The following is a 20833-nucleotide window of genomic DNA, read 5'->3' as shown; positions in this document are numbered from 1 at the left end:
GAGTCAAGTTCATCCGCGAGGCACAAGAGCAATATTGAGCACTTGGATCAGACACCCATCCAAACCGAGTCCGAATACGATACTGAGCCGGAATTTGAAGGACACACGAGCGAACCCGAGAACGAGCCAAGGAACGAGATGGCAGCAATTGAAGAAATATCCATGGGAGCTTACAAGAAGCGGATCCTAGAAGATGTGGGTCCCGGTTTAGTCCAACCCGCAATACCTGCCACTGCCACATTCGAGCTGAAGGGACACATATTGACTGCCCTGAAGGACATCCCATTTTTCAGGAAAGATCATGAGGATGCTTTTAAGAATCTAGATGAAGTCAATGACATTGCGGACTACTTCAATGTCCCAAATGTCAACAGAAACACAGTCTTGCTTAGGATGTTTCCCATCACTTTCAAAGGAGCTGCTAAGGAGTGGTTAAAAGCACTCCCACCGGGTACAATCACCACTTGGGCTCAAATGCCTGAGCAATTCCTGGACTAGTTTTGCCCGCCATCCAAGATAGCCAAACTCAAGAAGGCAATAGCCAACTTTGAGCAACAGCCGGGGGAGTTACTATACGAAGCATGGGAGCGGTACAAGGGCTTGCTCAGAAATTGCCCTCAGCATGACCTAAATGTGCAGCAAGAGATGTCATTCTTTTATGATGGGGTCAACGTGATGACAAGACAACTCCTTGATTCTCAAGGACCTTTGACAAATAAAAATCCAAGGGAGGTCAAGGAGCTAATTGAAGAATTCGCGAAGCATTCTCGCGAATACCACAACACGAGGCAAGAAGGAATCAAAGGCGGAGGAGGGGCCCAAACTAAAGAAATAGCAGCGGTCATGGCCATGCTGAATAATATGGACCGCAGGATAACACAGATGGACCAGTCGATACATGCCATAATAGTGGGTTGCGAGAGATGCAGTGGTCCACACTTGACCAAGGACTGCAATGTAGATGAATATGGGAACAGAAAGGTTCAAGTGTGCTACTCTAGTGGGGATAAGTTTGATGAGGACTGGACGAAACCGAAGAAGGAGTGGCTGCCATATGAGGAGTATAAGAAGCAAAAAGAAGAGAAGTATAGGTAGACAGGTCAAGGCCTTTATCAAAAGGAGCAGCCACCAGCCGAGAAGAAACCCGACCTAGAGACCATTTTAATGAAGTTTATGGAAGCTTCGGAAAAGAGACACGATGCCACTGATTCTGCCATTCTGGAACAACAAACTTTGATAAAGAATCAGCAAGCCTCCATCCATAACCTTGAAGTACAATTTGGTCAACTAGCTACTCTAGTTCATGAGAAGTTATCCTCGAAAAATACCGAAACGAAGACCCAATCTCATGTAATGGCCATAGACACCGAAGAAAAAGCCATCTCTGAGTTCCTGGAGGCATTGGAAGAAGAACCACAAAAGCCCGATCCAAAGATGAAGAAGATCAAGCTCGAAAATCATGAAGCTGCTGAGTTCCAGAATTCACGACGTGAACCTTATATGTTCACGACGTGGGCCCGTCATGAACAGAAAAATTTTGTAGTTGGTTCGGTTTATCAGCCGCCTTTGCCTTTTCCTTCCCAAGCTACCCTTAGTCCACTGGAGAGAGAGCATAGAGAGTTTGTCAAGCATGTGAAGGGGATCCCGATTAATACTCCCTTTGTCGAGTCCTTATCCAAAACTCCCGAGCATAAAAAATTACTGCCAGATTTGATAGACACTCGCATGCAATTAAAGAAGCAGTCTAAGGTAGTTCTAAGTGAACAAAGCTCAAAAGTTGTGCTGGGGGAGACACCAGAGAAGATGGGGGATCCTAGACGTCTCACTCTTCCGTGTGAGTTTGGTAATAAATTGAAGGTTAATGCTTTAGCCGATTCTGGGGCTAGCAATAATTTGATGCCTTTTTCATTTTATAAAAAATTGGAAATTCAGAAGATGAAGGCTACAAAAATGACGATTCACATGGCGAACCGTTCAGTGACACAACCCCGGGGCATAGTGGAGGATATTTTGGTAAAAATTGGAAAATTTGTTTTTCCAATAGATTTTTTAGTATTGGATATGAAGGAAGATCCCGATGTTCCAATTATCCTTGGCCGGCCATTGCTTAACACTGTTGGAGCTCTTGTTGATATCCGCGAGTCTAAGCTCACCTTGAGAATTGGAGATGAAAAAGAAGTTTTTGGGATAGAAGATGGCTTCCCAAAGGAAAATGTTCAAGAAGAGGTGCTCACAATTAACAAAGACAATGAACTAGAAGAACTGGAGAAGCTTATGGAAGAAGAGATCAAGGCAGTTCATCAAGTCAAAAGAACAAAACCTAGAGCATCTGTTCCATTTTTGGTTGAAGTCATAGCTTACAAAAGTCCACCTTCTTGGGTGAGCAAAGAGGATGAGGAAATGACAAGTGATGAAGAGGAGGTCACTTCAAGAGTGACAAAGCCGGTGGTGAAAGAGGAGGAGGATGCGATGAGGTGCAAGGAAGAAACTAAGGGCACAAAACGCAAGCTTGAAGAAGAGGAGAAAGTTAAAAAAGAAAATTCAAAGAAGGCATACACAAAAGGCGAGTTCAAGCTTACAAGAGGCGATTCAAGGAACAAAAGATCCTAGTGGTGGATTCTTCCGAGGACTCAACGTAAGAGGCACGGAGTCCGGCTCAAGACTCCAAGAAAAAAAGAAGCGCTTCTCGGGAGGCAACCCGAGTTTGGTTTAAAAAAAATTTCTTTTTCTTTTTGCATTTTAGTTTTAAAAACTTAGATCAAGTCATCCAACTCTATTAGAACAAAATGTAGGGACCTTAAAACGGAAGTAGTAATAATTGAGAACGTAGTTCAAAGTCAAAAAATTGATTTTTCTCTTCCAGACTTAATTCACGACGTGAAAAGTTAGCCGTTCACGACGTGAATTCTAAAAGAACCGGACACATAATCCATGATATGGCTTAGCCCATTGAACTAGTAAGCCTAAGATCAGTCTGTGAGTACATGGCCCAAACTTAAGCCCAGACACTATTCACGACGTGAATCTTACCGAATTCACGACGTGAATTTTTAAAAGTACGGGACCACATAATAAGTCCCTGGAAACCAGTAAACCCTTTCAATTGTTTATTGTTCACGAAGTGGAAGCAGAAATTGGTCCCCCCTTGGTCCCCATTGTTGCGATTTTAGCCGACAAATCCACTAATCTTCCTTGTGCTTACGTAATACTTCCAACAAAGGTAATAATTATTAGTTATAAAGTTTAATTTATGCTCTAGTAGATGAACTTAGGGTTAGGGTTTGTTAAATGACGAAATTAATTCTTTACAGTTCGTAATAACCTTTGAATGTTCATGCTAAGTGTTTGGTAGTAGTATAGGAGTAAAACCCAAGGATATCTTGACTGGATTTTTCCCCGATGGGTACAATTCTGCGTTCTGCGGTTGCGAACTCACGACGTGAATCTTACATGATTCACAACGTGAATTTTGGGGCTGAACAGAATTCATTTTCCTCTATGTTTAATTTGTGGATATTTGTTTTGGCTGTTTTTTTCCTTGTTTTTGCAGGAATGGCTCCAAGAAGAGAGGTTCCAGCTGGGGTTATAGGTTTGCACCCGTTTTACAATTTTCCCGCGACAACGGCCCGTGATGTTTTGACCCATTGGAACAACAGATTGGGGTGGCTTTACAACAGGGAAATTGCAGTTGCTCCAACAGTCAATTGGACAAGATTAAGGGAAGTAGGGCTCGTAGACCGGGTGGGCCCGTTCTTGACAAAGATATTCATTGGAGATTGGTATTCGTTTACCTGTTCTGGTTGGCAGAATCTGTTCCGGGTGCAAGAGCGGGTCTACAAGGAGTTTTGTGTCGAGTTTTTCGCAACGGTGACATTTTAGGAAACGGTCCAAGATCCACATTGGCCACAGGCGTTGGTATTTCGATTGGGGGGTGAGTACCGGGAGTGCAGCCTGGTTGAGTTTGCTTGGAGAGTAGGACTGTATGATCGACAGGAGGCTATGACTCCCAAGTTTGGCATGTTTTTGAGTGGGGCTGCTAGAGGATATGCGGAGGGTTTCACGGGGTATTCTTTTTGGCATAACATTTCCTCTGGGATGTTTAATTCCGGAGTATCTCCCGAGAGCAGTATTCGGTCCCTGATCCATCGTTTACTCCACCGGTTCATCACCTTTTCCATCAACCATAAGAGGCATGGCGACAAAGTGACTAAGCATAACTTATTTTTCTTATGGTGCATCTTACAGTCTGGTGTCTGTTGCAACATCCCGTATTTTCTAGCCCGTTTTGTGGTTGGGTCTGCCGCAAGTTCGCGCCCTGGGAGCCCCATTTGTGGGGGGCATTTTGTTACTCGTTTGGCCCGTTCTTATCATTTGTTTATTCCCGATATTACTAGATCCATGACGTGTGTGCACGAGCATGACTTTGGTATGGGATATTTGGAAACTATGAGGGTGGTCATAAATTTTGGATCGCATTGGGGCATAGTTCCATCAGATGTTGAGGGTGATGATGAGGATGATCAGCTAGCCGACCAACCTGCGCCAGAGCCGAGACCGAGGCACGGGAACGTGAGAGGAAGGGGAGACCGCGGGCAGCCGATACACCCACCTGCTTCCATGGTTGGTGTGCCTTTTGGGGGTGATATGGCTGGTTACTTTGACCAGTTATCGTTGAGTGTGAATTGGATAGGCGGCACGATGGAGAATGTTGTCCGGCATCTTGGGGTGGAGCAGCCGCCTCATTTAGGGTATCATTACCCGATTTGCCCACGATGGTCGGAGTATGGTGGTCGTGGAGGTGATGGAGCTGGTACCAGTGGAGCGCATGATAATGAGGAGGATGATTGATCGTTATTTATTTTGTTTAAATTGTTTTTAGTTTGTTTTTAGTTGTTTTTATGGGATTGTAAGAACTACTTTGAATATTATGTTACTTTTATTCTTCGTTGTTGATTGTTTCTTAGAAATTGCTAAGCAGCGCCTAGAGAGGATAGCGAGTTATGAATGCGTACGTTTTTAGCCGGGAGTGTTTAATGCCGAGAGTCGAGACCCATATTTTCAAAATAAGTGTGGGGTGAGTTAAGAGAGTGGAGCGTCAGCGAAAGACTCATCAACTGATGACTTTGGAAGAGTCTTAATACATTAAGACATTAGAAGAAGAATTGGGCAATGTTTTCTGCTTGTCCAGTTTTCACCACGTGAACTTCTATTATTCACGTCGTGAGTCAGTTATCAGGAGGTTCTCAGAATACGCTCAGTTTCGATCTCACGTCGTGAATTGTTTCACACTCATGTCGTGAATATTAGATTTTTACAAGATTCAAGGCCCTTGACATTTTAGTCTTCTATGGGTTGATGCTATTCTTCTTGTCAATATACTCAAGATTATTTTGGCTCATTTTTTTTACCACCATGCAATGTGGCATATGCTTTCCCACATTGGTCATTCTACTTTTGGAGACTTACACCATATTGGAAGACGATTGAAGGCTCGATTTCGTGTTTTGTCGGTACACTCTTTATTTCGTGAGTTCAAGAACCAAGTTTCTATTTTTGGAGTCCATATTCAAGATGCACGTTTTCCACACTTTTGGAGATGTTCACGCCACTATCCCAGGGGAGTCTGTTCCTTTTTCTCCCTTTTCTTTAAGTTTCTTTAAATTTGATGCATACAATGAGGGCATTGTATGAAATAAGTGTGGGGTAGGGGTAGATAAAGTAAATTGCTAGAATTTGATAGTAAAAATTAAAAATTTTGAAATTGAAATCTTTAATAATTAAATCTAGTAATAATAATTTGAGTTATAATTGCTAGTGTTATGTGGGATGATCCGATGAAAGTTCAAATGTTTAGTTGAGTCAATACATGTTATAGTGCATTTGTGGTCTCCCTTATTTTAGTGAAATCATGGAACAAAAACATAACCCCGCTTGGTTTGAGGGATGCAATATGTTTAGCAGCCTAAACCTGAAATGTATCCAGGAAAATTATTATCATTAACCGATAAAGGTTGAGGTTGAGCGCCTCTGCTTAAGCATGTAGGTTGAGTGAAAAACGAGAGGTACATGTTAAAAAAATAATAATAAAAAGAGTTGAAGATACCAGGAATTAAATAAGGTGGTGAATTCAAAGAAATCAAAGATCAAATGTCAAAGAAAGTAAAGAATTCCGAAAGAGCTCCATAGTGGTATCAATGATTGTAATTCTAGATTATGTATGCTTAGGTTGCTCAACTAAAAATACCTTGGGGATAAGGAGGTTTTCTGCGGATGGATTCGGAGGGTTGCATAAAATGAGCATTGTTCGGAAAAAGCGGGCGAGTGTTTATGAAGATTGTGAGTATCTAAAGTATGGGGGGTACTTTGGTAAAATTTTAGACACAAATGCATGCGTTGAGGTCTTGGCATAATGGCTGAGCTAGAGTCGGATTGTTCCATGTGATGTTAGTAATCAAGGATTAAGTTTAAATTTGTTTGAGGGCAAGCAAAGTCTAAGTGTGGGGTATTTTGATATTGCCATATTTATACCTATTTTTAGGCAATATTTAAGTACATTTTTATTAAAAAGTTGGTAATTTGTTTAGAATAATGGTACTTATGAGCTTAAATGTTATTTACAGCCAAAAAGAAGACATTTTGAAGAAAAGGGGACTGAAATCGTTAAAGAAAGAAACTTTGGGAATTAAAAGAGTAAAAGTGAAGAAAATCTGGAAAAAGATTATTCACGACGTGAATCGTTGGTTCTAGAAGATATGTATGCGGGTGAAGGAATCCTTGACGGGCACGGTTATCTACAACTCACGACGTGAATTTCTTACTATTCACGACGTGAATTTATGGATATCAGCAACTATATAAATCCTTGACCATTACGAATAGAGGCAACCTTGGGCAGAAGGAAGGAGTTTCAGAAGACGATTTGGAGCGAAAGAAAGGTTCTGGAAGAAGGTTTTCAACACCAAAAAGAATAGAGGTTTATATTTGAGTTAATTAAGAACATGTCTTTCATAATTTTTATCTGTGTTGGTTTAGTTGCTATGATGAGCAGCTGAATCTAGCTACTCTTGTTTAGCTAGATGAAGCTTTAAACTTATGAATAGTTCAATGTTTATGGATTAATTTTTAGTTGGTAAAAATTGCTTGTGTTTGATTTGTATAACCTAGCATGCTACTGTTTGTTTATCTAATTGCTTGATTGCATGTTCTGTGTAGCTTAGTGACCATTAAACTGCATTAACTTGTTTACCTAATGATTTAGTGAACATCGAATTGCTAGAGCTAGGATTGACCCATCTTAGTTAGTAATTAGAATAAATAAGCTTAGTTGTGCTAGAGAACATGTATTGTGATCATAATTGTGTTTATATAACAAATCTTACATAGCATATTTACATTCATAATTAGTTATGTGTTAAATTATGTGTGAACATACATGGTTTGACATGAATTAGTTAATTATTGGTAAAGTTAGAACTAAATTACTAATACAACTAAAAAACCAACTTAATAATCCGTAATCATTAGCTAGCCATAAGGGAGAAGTGGATTCAAACTAAACAAGAGTGTGTTTTTATTTATTGAATTGGAATTTAAGTTCATATGATCTTGTAAAATCAGGTAAAACCCCTTTTAAACTTGTTTATAATTAGGTTAATTTAATAGTAAGTAAATTAATTAGTAACACCATTCCCTGTGATCGACACCCGACTTACCCAAGCTATACTGTAATCTGACTAGGTACACTGCCTATAAGTGCATAGTTAGTTAAGTTTGTTAGGTTATAAATATTAAAATTAGTGAGTACTTTTGTGCACATTAAGTTTTTGGCGTCGTTGCTGGGGAACGGCTTAGATTATTAGTTTATTTAGTTGCATTAGATTAATCGACCCCTTTTTGTGGAATAAAATCTGCAAAAAGGTTAATTGGTTATTTATTTTTGCTAGCTTAGCTTACTTAATTTTTTTCTGTTTCTGTCACAGAGTTCACGACGTGAGTTTTAATAAACTCACGACGTGAAAGCTGAGATTTCAGTTTTTAGTTTTTCTTATTTTAGTCCAGTTTTACGTTTTTAGTTTAGCAAGTTGCAGGAGTTCATGACCAGAGGCTCAAACAAACCCTTGGTGCTACCACTTGAAGATCCTGAGTCTGCAATTCACAAGAAAAAGACACCCTGGTAAGAATTGAAGTCAACTTTTTCAAGGAAGTCGGGAAAGAAGACAGGAGAGTCAAGTTCATCCGCGAGGCACAAGAGCAATGTTGAGCACTTGGATCAGACACCCATCCAAACCGAGTCCGAATATGATACCGAGCCGGAATTTGAAGGACACACGAGCGAACCCGAGAACGAGCCAAGGAACAAGATGGCAGCAATTGAAGAAATGTCCATCGGAGCTTACAAGAAGCGGATCCGAGAAGATGTGGGTCCTGGTTTAGTCCAACCCGCAATACCTGCCACTGCCACATTAAGCATCTAGATGAAGTCAATGACATTGCGGACTACTTCAATGTCCCAAATGTCAACAGAAACATAGTCTTGCTTAGGATGCTTCCCATCACTTTCAAAGGAGCTGCTAAGGAGTGGTTAAAAGCACTCCCACCGGGTACAATCACCACTTGGGCTCAAATGCCTGAGCAATTCCTGGACCAGTTTTGCCCACCATCCAAGATAGCCAAACTCAAGAAGGCAATAGCCAACTTTGAGCAACAGCCGGTGGAGTCACTATACGAAGCATGGAAGCGGTACAAGGGCTTGCTCAGAAATTGCCCTCAGCATGACCTAAATGTGCAGCAAGAGATGTCAATCTTTTATGATGGGGTCAACGTGATGACAAGACAACTCCTTGATTCTCAAGGACCTTTGACAAAGAAAAATCCAAGGGAGGTCAAGGAGCTAATTGAAGAATTCGCGAAGCATTCTCACGAATATGTGACAACCCAAGTTGTTCCGTTACATTTCCCCGTTACTGTTAACGGAATATTCCAGTTTATAAAAGTTCCGTTAATTAGAGGTCGTCAATTTAATAAAAATTTCATTTGTTTACATTTAATATGTCGTTAAGTTGTGATAAATGGGAATAAAAACACATAACACACATTTCCATTTATTTGGAAAATGTTAAGTTTTATTATTACGACCACTAAATCGGGTGCGACCAAAAGCCCCGTTTAACGGCAGTATTGGGTAGAATTCCACTGAGCTCCAACTCCCACCCATATATAAGGGGGAGTAAACTCCATTTGAGGTCTTTCCACCCTCTCTCTTTATACTCTCTCTCTAGACCCGTTTTCGCCCCAAATCCACAACCAAACGCTTCCAAATTGTAAGTCCGCTTACCCTAGCTTACTCTAAACATTATGATTCGTGTTTATAGCTTAAAAATCAGACTTAGAAGCTGTTGAAAAGGAGTTTACGGCCTAAGATCCTCCTTAGGCCGTAAACACCTTATTTGAGGCCAAAAAGACCCAAACGTGTCCCTAAAAGCTTGGAATTAAATTGAGGAATTAGCCTAGGAGTGTTTGCTCATTTAAAACAATCAAAATGAGGCATAAAAGAGAGTTTATGGCCCAAGCACATGCTTAGGCCGTAAACACCTCTAAACCTTGTCAAAATGCCCCAAAAACACTCCCAAATCACCCTAGGGCTTAACACATAAATTAGGGGCTTATCCTCTTGGGTTTAGATCACTTAAACATTAAGATTTGGAGGATTAACAGGAGTTTACGGCCCAGACATGTTTCAAGGCCGTAAACTCCCCAAACCAAGCCAAAATGTTGGTTTTTGTTCCCCAAATGGCCTTAGACATTTACCATAAAATACTAGGATTGAAACAAGGGCTTAAACTCAAAGAATGGAGGGTGTATGAGAGTTCACGGCCAAGCCATAGAGCTTACGGCCATAAACTCTCAAATTTTGGTCATTTGGACCATAAACTCTAAAGGAGTGCCCTCTTGGAACCCCAAACACCCCTATAGCCTTGAATAATTACTAGAAGTGATATAAGGGATTGAAACTTCACAAAACTCAAAGAATGAGTGTTGACGGCTGTAAACTCCCTTAGGAGTGTACCTAGGCCGTAACCTCCCTAATGAAGCCCTTAGAAGCCTTAAACTCACTCATCCCTTTTTGGAAATGTACTTAGAAAAATCCCATGAACAAGCTAGAAGCCTTAAACACACTGGAACCCCTCACCATGAGTTTATGGCCGTAAACTCATGGTGAGTAGTCCTTGGGCCGTAAACTATGTAATAAGGGTTTACTCTTGGAGAGTAAACTCCATTCCTTAGCCGTACACACCTTTAGACGTTACCCGGGACACCCAAACACTTATCCAAAGTGTTTTCCGCTCCTTTGAGCGCGTATATTTGTTTAATTAGTATTGAATATACTAATTGTATGTGAACATATGTTATCATATGTTAAATAGGTCATTGGGGGTGTTCAAGTCCTTGCATGACACCGAACACCCAAATGGCACCTTCGTCGGACCTACTTACACCAGGTGAGTTCATACCCCTGAATGAACCTTTTAAATGTTTTTACATGTTTTATAGGGGGGAATACAAGTTAAACATGCCAGTTATCATATCAATCACATGTGATTGGTAACCCGCATGCACAAGATTTTACCATTGTACACTGTTCTACCGAGTAGGACGCTATAATGGTTTTCAATTGTTTCAAAACTCTTACTTATACAGTTTTACCTAAATTCATTCTAAACTGGTTTATGAAAGATTTTCAAAGGTTTTCAAACATATTTTACAAAAGAATACAAATTGTGATTTTCTCCGAGTATAAAGGTTTTTCATCAAAGTTTCCCTTTCACGACGTATACTTTTACTTGTTAGTTACTGCTTCTTCGCTTATACTTATTTTATACTCCTACTTAGTAACGCCTTCACTTCTTGAAGCGCTTATACCGGATTTTGTCTCTATATCGCTTATACTTATAGTCGCTTATACTTGATAGACGCTCTTACTTCACTTATCATCGTTTCCACTTCGTGATACACTTACACTTGGTACACTTATACTTCACGATTCGATTATCCCACTCTGTACGCTTATACTTCACGACTAGGATGTTCCACTGTACGCTTATACTTCACGACTCGGATATTTCACTGTACACTTATACTTCACAAGTCGGTTATTCCACACTGTACACTTGTACTTCACGATATGATTCCACTTGATATACACTCAAGCGTAGTTAGATGTATGTATGTGCCTGTATAGATGCATATAAATAATGATTGAAGGACTTAGGAAGGCTTGTCCGCCCTATTTCCTTTTCTTCGTTGAGATGTGGTCTGGTGGGATCGGATGTCCATCCGAAGGTCGTTTGATTCATTAAGTATATATTATGTACACAAGCATAGACATACGGGTTTACTTCAGTCAATTCAGTTAAGAGTCTCTACCTCTAGTTCAGCACTTACATTAGAAACCCACTAGTTGGAAGTCTCTACCCATTATTTGGGATGCATCTTCAGAACACGGCCTTCTCCGTCGTCTAGTTGGTAACCAGAGTCTCCTGTAGTGAGAGCGGACATTGTGTGTATAGATCTATACGGGATTGACAACCCCGCACCCAGACTGCTAGCTACAGTCCCGGCCTACCAAGCCAACGGGTGACAAATGTCACATTTGAGACGCTTGTAGGGCGTCTGGTACTCTAGTCAGTATGGTTACGAGTATCCCGGGTTACCTTATAATTCATTGGCTTTAAGGTAATGGTATTTCGCCAGCAATTTACACTGTATGCTGGTAATTCATTTCGGAGTCACACTGTTTTGACCTTACAAGACGTATCTTTCATTTGATACTGTCTGGGGTCTGCTTTCTCTGTTTTTGACCTTACAAGACGTATCTTTCATTTGATACTGTCTGGGGTCTGTATTCACTGTATCCACTGTATTCACTGTTTTAGACCTTGCAAGACGTATCTTTCATTTGATACTGTATGGGGTCTGTTATTCACTATTTTAGAGCTTACCAGCTGTACCTTTCATTTGGTACCTTCTGGGGTCTGAGTCTCTATTTGTTAGACTGAACCAAGCGTGTCGTTTGTTCGATACTCTCCTGGAGTCTATGGTTCCTTGCCTTAGTCAGCAGTCCTCACTGCTGAGGCATATGTTATTCCCTGATGTCGTTTGCTTTCCTCAATAATCAAATTCAGTATTTTGATAATGATAGAAATTTAGGGAAAATGACTTTTTACCACATAACACTGACCAGTCTTGGTAGAAGGTTGCTTTATTAAAGAAAATATACGATTTTCTAGAAAGAACTCTAATACACAGTAAACACTTAAACTACTACTTTATAAAGTTATTTGGATAAATGTCACTAAATACTTATGAACTCACCAGCATTTGTAAGAATGCTGATACTCGCTTTTCGAATAACTTGTATTCTCAGGTTAGCATTAGACAGGTACATCCCCGGAGCAGTTGATGAAGATAGCTTAGTGTCATGCCGTACTTACTTATATTTACTTGTATTCTTTGATGTATTGTAATGTGACCATGTAAAATTATTACTATTAATGCAATGTTTTGTTGTACTTTGATTACTATAATGCATGTGTTGTGATACTTGACATGACGTCATCCACTCCAGAACATTTCCGCCATTCCGGTTTTGGGGTGGGACAGATTGGTATCAGAGCATTGTTTATAGTGACCTAAGTATATCAATTCATAAAAGATATACAACCTATAAACACAAAGGGATAAAACACTCTGACCAAGAATTATACTTTAAAATATAACCATATTTTACCAAAGTATAATAACATCCAGAATCTAAACACTCGAACAAAAGTATCACAAGAAGAACAAGAATAAAAGTCTTCGGATGTTGAACATTGCCGTCAAACCTGGACAGTTATGTAATCGTAAGCTAGAATAAATGTAACCTGATCAACTACATTTATTTGAGATGCGATGAACGTGTGCTTGGGAGTGATAGTGGTGTGGCAACAGGTCTGAAACTTACCAACTAGGATTGCTAGAGCCAAACATAAAGTTAAAATACTGTAGGAGTATTTTAGAACGCTAAAAGATTCACACTAATCCCAGAATCATAATCAGAAGATAAGAATCAAACAAGAATTAAAATACCATAGGGGTAGTTTAGAATCCATTAACAACCTTGATTGAATAACTAAAAATATCATTATTGATTTACCTACAACTACAGAGAGTATACTCCCAAGGTTATATATAATAAGGATCCCATAGGCTAAGAATGTGTGGTTTCGCTCTATTTCCTTTTCCTCGTTGGGATGTGGATCTAGAGTAGTATCACATATTCGAAGGCCTATCGGCTCTAAGCTATATATGATTTTTATACCCTGTGTAATCGTAGCAGGACTCGATATGGATCATCCAGTGAAATGTTAATAATCTCTTAGGATTCTTTAGACATTTCTATTCTCGCACGAACCCTGTAGACAACCCTACCCACTTCAGTGCTTGACAGAAGAGTTGATTCCGACCCCGAGGAGGTTCATTGAGAAAATTTCCTGTTCGGAAATAAATGAACTGGGTCGAGACTATTGAATACACCAAGTTCCCATATTCTTTTAGGGACAGTGGTGAGAGATTCGCCTAAACTTCCGAGATTCCAGTCATCCATCATGAAGTGGTGACACCCAGAGTCAGAATCAGAAGGAAGGCGGAGTAGAAATTCAATATGTCCATACGAGAGGAGAAAACCCTAGGAAACTACCCGAAGGAAACCAACGCCAATTCCAGTCAATGATACGAGGCAGACAGGGGGAGCTAGTACATGGAAACCGGGAATTGTCTTTTCCTCGTGTTCGTCACGCTAATACACCCATAAAATAATACAATTTAGTGAGTTAGTGGTTACACTACTCACGCTATGTGTTAGGTAAATCGTTGTTTCCCGTTGCCAGATACACGATTAGGGCAGATCCTCGCATCTCTATTTGAGAAAATTTTAGCCATCTGCCCTTGTGAGCCTCTCTTTCCGCAGTTCGTTCCGAACCGTTCTCAAATCTCTCCAGGACGGAGAGTGAAACCTTTGCCAGTATAAAGGTAACTTAGTAGGAACAACTAGCATCTTATGGCCTTTTCCGATACTCATACACTCACATAGATTACCAGGACTACATCATAGGGATGTAGGTCGACACTCAGACGACCAGTACCCAAGGCACGGGAAAAATTTATGCCTGATACGTTTAGGACAGAAATGTCCAGGGTTAACCATCGTCTCTCATTACCTTGTATTCCTTTCCGTGAAGGAAAACCATGCCACCGAAGAAGCGTAACCAATCCGCAAGCAAGAAACCTGCTCTCTTATTCGATGAAGCTACGTTCCAAGCTGCAGTCTCAGCAGCCGTAGCAGCTGTCATGGCTCACCTGAATGCTAACACCGCCAAAGTTAGCAAGGGCCCTGTCGGGATTTCCAATCCTGGCGATGGACAGCAGCAACCAACACTTCCATACTCAGCCACCCAAGAACCTCCACTGAACCCACTAAAGAGAAAACTCAAGATAGAGGAGGGAAGTACCTCGGCTCAAGGACCTTCCGAAGGGCAACGAGCTGAGGCAGTCTATACCCCTGTCAATCCTTCCCTCCCGACCTCAAGAAGACCATACCTAGGAGACCTTCCCCACTGCAGCAAGTGTAGCTACCATCATCATGGTGTCTGCCGAGAGCTCTATTGTGTTAGGTGCCACATGTTGGGGCATACTGCTCGCGTCTGTAGAACCCCGGTTGAGTTCATTACATCAACCACCAATGTGGCGACCCGTACAGTTTGCCACCTATGTGGTAAAATGGGACACTTCAAGAAGGACTGCCCAACCGAAGGGAAAGACAAAGACACAGAAGGAGCCTGACACTACTGCTTAGGGAGAAGCGGCAAGGAACTCGTTAGATTTTGGTGCGTCTCTCGATCTCGGATAACTAAACTAAGAACAATAAAAGACTAATTCAAATGTAAATTCTTCCCAGTAAGGCGAAAGTCGTAGCACTGTTATAAAATTTAAAATTCATTAAGTAAAACTATAATGGCTAAACATATACGTTACGGCCATGTATATTTAAGATGGACAGACCTAAAGTGAGCGAATGCCGCCTCATTTCCTGTTCCTCGTTTGGTTGTGGATTTAGGGCAGGGTCACTCAGTCAACAGTCCTCCCCACCTTAAATATACATGACTAGTATATGTGAGGCGATTATAGAAATGCCTCGTGAGAATCCATTCATGAAAAGGTACTCCACTCAGAAACACTTAGAACTCTCTATAGTTCCGCGTCGACTCTATCGGTCCAATTATCTGCGGTAGTGATACATAGGACGAAACCCGAGACGCCTAGAACTTGTGTGCCTGTTCGGCACATGACTCTATCGATCTTCACTTTATATCATGTCGAAGTGTGCCAACTTCGACGACCCTATTGATCATGGTTTGACTTCGTGCAACCATGTGTACATTCTTAGTGCGGTGTAAAAAGAACTTTCTCCATAGCCATGTCGGCGAATAAAGGTTCTTCCGAACCTGAACATAACACAAATAATCAAACCTAATGCGATCCGTCAATCGTCTCTCTTATCTCAAACCTTCCGAAGTACCCAACAGAGGGTACCACGCACCGTCGACCGACCCCTCGTAGTCAGATGAACACCGAAGTGAATGACACTGTAGAAACTTCATTAGACGACAACCAACTGAAGCATACTCCGTAGATTCCCCGGGAGATCCTTCGCACCTCGCACATCAGGTTCGTGAACCCAGAGAACAGAACTCATGAGACTGACCACTATAACTAGGTATATGCATAAAGGTGGCATATAATTGAGATCAAAAAGATTTAAGGTGTGTGTTTCCTCCCTATTCCCTGTTCCTCGTTGGGTTGTGGGTTTGGGGTGGAGTCGCACAGCTGAACATCCTGCCGACCTCAATTGTATACTGCTGGCATACACCAAGTATTGGTGGTTTGTAACAACGTAAAATTCCAATTAAATTTTTAATTTTTAAAACCACCAAATGTATATCATATCATAATTTCAAATCCGAAACAACAGTGTTTTCAAAACAAATTCCCAAGATCTCTCAAATGTGAACTCCATCGGTGTGAGTGTGTACGATTCAAGCCGCCGCCTTCCCAAGGTCCTCGCTGGTACCTGAGACATCAAACGCAACAACTGTAAGCATAATGCTTGGTGAGTTCCCCAAAATACCACAGACCACAAATACGCCACTCGGGGCTAAAACCGACCCTCTGGTCAAGATGTCTCAGCGGGACCCTCCAGTCCCGCAGCTCGTCGGACCCTCTGGTCCAGTCATAGCTCATTGGGCCCTCTGGCCCATTCTGAATCGTTGGACCCTCCAGTCCGGTCCATATAGTCATACAGCATACAAATAACACATAGCATACAATCTCATAAATAGCACATAAGACCCTCTGGCCAAACCAGAATACCACTAAAGGTAATGTATAGTGAGAAGACTCACCTTGCGTGTCTCGGTAACTCGTAAATCTCTTAACCACTAGTGCTCGATCTCCCGAGCTATCGTCCTCCTACAACACAAGCGTATTTCTACTTAACACTACTTGAATCTGGCTGACTAATACCACGAAGTCAAACCGGTCAACGGTCAATGGTCAACGGTCAACGGTCAACCCGACTCGCCGAGTCTGGCGTGGACTCGCCGAGTTCCTACGGGAACCCGATCCCTCTGAATCTCTTCCGACTCACCGAGTCACTCACCCGACTCGGTTACTCAACCCCTGGTTCGTAATCGTTGAACAACCCGCACCAACTCGCCGAGTCTGGGGAATGGACTCGGCGAGTGCATTCCATGCACAACCCCAAACGACCTTCTAAGGTCAGATCCGCTTCACTAACTCATAGATCCAGTCTCCTTAAGCTTATTGACCACGTAAAGTCCAAGTCTTGATGCTCATCAAGCATTGAATAGCTCATGAATGGTGTTTTAGCCTCAAATACATTGATCACAAGCCAAAACCTCCATGGATGCATATAAAGCTTTGGTAATGAGGTGCTCTGGACCTCTATGGGTCCAGATCCAGGACCTTAACTCGCTAAGGGACCATGAGGACACTAGATCTAGCCACAAATGGGTTCAAAAGCCCTAAATCTACATGAACATCACAATAACAGAGAATGATTCGGGATTGTACCTCAGATGTGATGTTATGGACCTCAAATCTTCAAGAATCCACCCCTCTCTTGCTTCCTCTTGGCTAGATCTCATCTTTCCTTGCTAGACAACAACTCCTAGATCAATAATGGCTCCTTCCCTCACTTGAATCACTCAATTGCTCTAGGGTTTCACTATGAGGACTGATGAGTGCAAATGACGGCCATAAGGCCCTTTAAATTGCCTCAAAACCGAGAAATTAGGGTTTCATTAAACAGCGTGGACTCGCCGAGTCCATTCTTGGACTCGCCGAATCCGGATGCGAACCCGCATCCAAATCCGCGATCATACTCGGCGAGTCTAGGCTCCAACTCGCCGAGTCTCCTCACAAATTACCAAAATAAATAAATGAATAATACTTGGGAATCCGGGCTGTTACAATTCTCCCCCACTAGAACTAGACTTCGCCCTCGAAGTCTCACTCTGCAAATAACTCCGGATGTTGCTCACATATCTCACGCTCCGGTTCCCAATTCATCTCGGACCCCTTCTGATCTTGCCACTGAACCAAAACCAAGGGCACCTCCTTGTTCCGCAGAACCTTGATCTTTCGATCCACAATCGGAACTGGTCTCTCCGCGTAGTTCAGGCTCGCATCCACCTAAATGTCCTCTAACGGCACTACCGCTGACTCGTCGGCTATACACTTCCTCTACTGAGACACATGGAAGGTATTATGAATCCGCTCCAATTCCGCGGGTAGCTCCAAGCGATATGCTACCCTGCCCACCCTCGCGATCACCCGAAACGGTCCAATATACCAGGGTCCTAGCTTGCCCCTCTTCCTGAATCGTATCACTCCTTTCCAAGGAGATACCTTCAGGAGAACATAATCACCGACCTGGAACTCGAGCTCGGTTCGACGCCTATCTACATAACTCTTCTGGCGACTCTAAGCGGTCAACAACCTCTGCCTGACCTGCTGGATCTGCTCTGTCGTCTGAAGCACTATCTCCGTACTACCCATCACGCGTTGCCCTACCTCACCCCAGCAAATAGGGGTACGACATCTCCTCCCATACAACAGCTCAAAGGGTGGCATACCGATGCTCGAATGATGGTTGTTGTTGTAGAAAAACTCTGCCAAGGGCAAATACGCGTCCCAGCTCCCGCCGAAGTCCAACACACATGCTCGAAGCATGTCCTCGAGCATCTAAATCGTCCGCTCACTCTGCCCATCAGTCTGTGCGTGGTATGCGGTACTAAAATGCAACCTCGTACCCAACTCCTCGTGAAATTTCTTCCAGAATCTGGAAGTGAAACGCACATCTCGGTCTGACACAATCGAGATGGGTACGCCATGTCGCGATACCACCTCCCTCACATACAGCTCTGCCAACCTCTCCGCAGAAGAACTCTCACTAATAACGAGAAAGTGGGCGCTCTTCGTCAATCGGTCCACTATCACCCAAATCGCATCGACACCCCTTGTCGTTCTCGGCAATTTGGTGATGAAATCCATGGATATCTGCTCCCACTTCCACTCCGGAATCTCAAGTGGTTGCAACTTACCATGCGGTTTCTGGTGCTCGGCCTTAACCCTACGACAGGTTAGGCATCTCTCAACGAACCACGCCACATCTCTCTTCATGCAGGGCCACCAATACTCCCTCTTCAGATCCAGATACATCTTTGTGGCCCCAGGATGGATCAAAAACTTCGATCTGTGCGCCTCCTCCATCAAAATGGTACGCGTCCCGCCCAGAAACGGTACCCAAATCCGACCCTGAAACGTCATAAGCCCCCGACTATCGGTAACGAACTCCGACACCTGCCCAACGACCCGCTCCCGCTTTCGGTTCTCTGGTCTCACAGCCTCAGCCTAGGCCCCTCAGATGGTGTCCAATACCGGATTCATCACCGTCAACCTCATACAAATGTTTCGTATCGGGGCGCTCTCCGACCTACGGCTCAAAGCGTCGGCTACGACATTAGCCTTGCCCGGGTGGTACAGGATCTCACAATCATAATCCTTCACCACATCCAACCATCTCCTCTGGCGCATATTCAAGTTTGGCTGATCCATCAAGTACTTTAAGCTCTTATGGTTAGTGTATATCGTACACCGAACCCCATACAGATAGTGACGCCAGATCTTGAGGGCAAACACTACAGCCCCCAACTCCAAATCATGGGTGGGATATCTCGTCTCATGAGGCTTCAACTGCCTCGATGCATACGCGATCACATGCCCTCTCTGCATCAACACCGCTCCCATCCCTAATATCGAAGCATCACAATACACCACGAAATCCTCCATCCCTTCCGGTAGTGCGAGTACAGGAGCTTCGCACAATCTCTGACGAAGGGTCTCAAACGAGGTTTTCTGCTCCGGACCCCATGAGAAAGTAACACCCCTTCGGGTCAACTTGGTAAGTGGCACGGCGATCTTGGAGAAATCTCTGATAAATCTCCTATAGTAGCCTGCCAGCCCCAAGAAGCTCCTGATCTCTGTAGGTGACCTCGGCACCTCCCAACTCATCACAGCCTCAATCTTGGCTGGGTCAACCAATATCCTGTTCTGGTTAACGAGACGCCCTAAAAACTGGACTTCCCGTAACCAGAAATCGCACTTGGAGAATTTGGCAAAGAGCCTCTCCGATCTTAGAATTCTGAGGAGCTCCCTCAAATGTTCCGCATGCCGCTCTCTGGTCCTCGAATGCACCAGGATGTCATCAATGAAAACAATCACCGAACGATCCAACATCGGCCTACACACCCTGTTCATGAGATCCATGAACGTTGCTGGTGCATTGGTGAGCCTGAATGGCATCACCACGAACTCGTAATGCCCGTAACGAGTCCTAAACGCCGTCTTCTAGATATCCTCATCCCGAACTCTCATCTGGTGATATCCCGATCTCAAGTCAATCTTGGAGAACCAAGACGCCCCCTGCAACTGATCGAATAGATCGTCGATCCTCGGTAACGGATAACGGTTCTTGACCGTCAACTTGTTCAACTCCCGGTAATCAATGCACATCCAGTGTGAACCATCCTTTTTCTTGACAAAAAGGATCGGCGCGCCCCAGGGAGAGCTACTGGGACGGATGAACCCTTTCCCCAACAGCTCTTGCAGCTGTGAGGATAACTCCTGCATCTCTGGCGGTGCTAGCCGATACGGCGCCTTGGCGATAGGCGCAGCCCCGGGAACCAAATCGATACGAAACTCCACCTGCCTCTCGGGAGGCACACCCTGCAACCCCTCGGGAAACACGTCCAGGAACTCACGCACTATCGGCACCTCATCCACTGAACTTGGCCTCCCAGCGGCCTCTCGCACATCTGTCACATAGGCTACGAACCCCTTGCAGCCCTGCTGCAAACTCCGCCTCGCTCTAGCGGCCGAACAGAAAACCGAACCACCACGAGTCCCCTCGCCGTAAACCGTCAGCGCTCCCCCACTAGGATCTCGGATCGTCACCAATTGACGCTCGCAATCTATGACAGCCCCAAAACGGCTCAACCAATCCATTCCTACTATGACACAAACATCCCCCATAGCGATCGAAATCAAATCAATCGGGAACTCCACCCCGAAGATATCCAGCATGCATCCACGTATCACCTCGGTAGCACATACCTCACGCTCATCTGCTATGGAAACCCGCAGAGGTCGACTC

At 43.2% G+C, this 20833-nt stretch overlaps 2 non-coding genes across 2 annotated transcripts; both read right to left on the bottom strand.

The window, feature by feature from the left end:
• Nucleotides 1-522: 522 nt before the first annotated feature.
• LOC145065097 (small nucleolar RNA R71) lies at nucleotides 523-629 on the bottom strand. Its single transcript, XR_013688248.1, has one exon. It is a non-coding gene; the product is annotated as a small nucleolar RNA R71 (small nucleolar RNA).
• An 8042-nt stretch (nucleotides 630-8671) lies between these two features.
• Nucleotides 8672-8778, bottom strand: LOC145065127 (small nucleolar RNA R71). The gene has a single exon (XR_013688277.1). It is a non-coding gene; the product is annotated as a small nucleolar RNA R71 (small nucleolar RNA).
• Nucleotides 8779-20833: the final 12055 nt, after the last annotated feature.

The sequence above is a fragment of the Lactuca serriola genome, chromosome 7 (assembly GCF_051521515.1).
Source record: "Lactuca serriola cultivar US96UC23 chromosome 7, Lser_US96UC23_V15, whole genome shotgun sequence".
Lineage (NCBI taxonomy): Eukaryota > Viridiplantae > Streptophyta > Magnoliopsida > Asterales > Asteraceae > Lactuca > Lactuca serriola.
The sequence above is the reverse complement of the archived record's forward strand: the minus strand, read 5'-3'. Positions and strand labels throughout refer to the sequence as shown.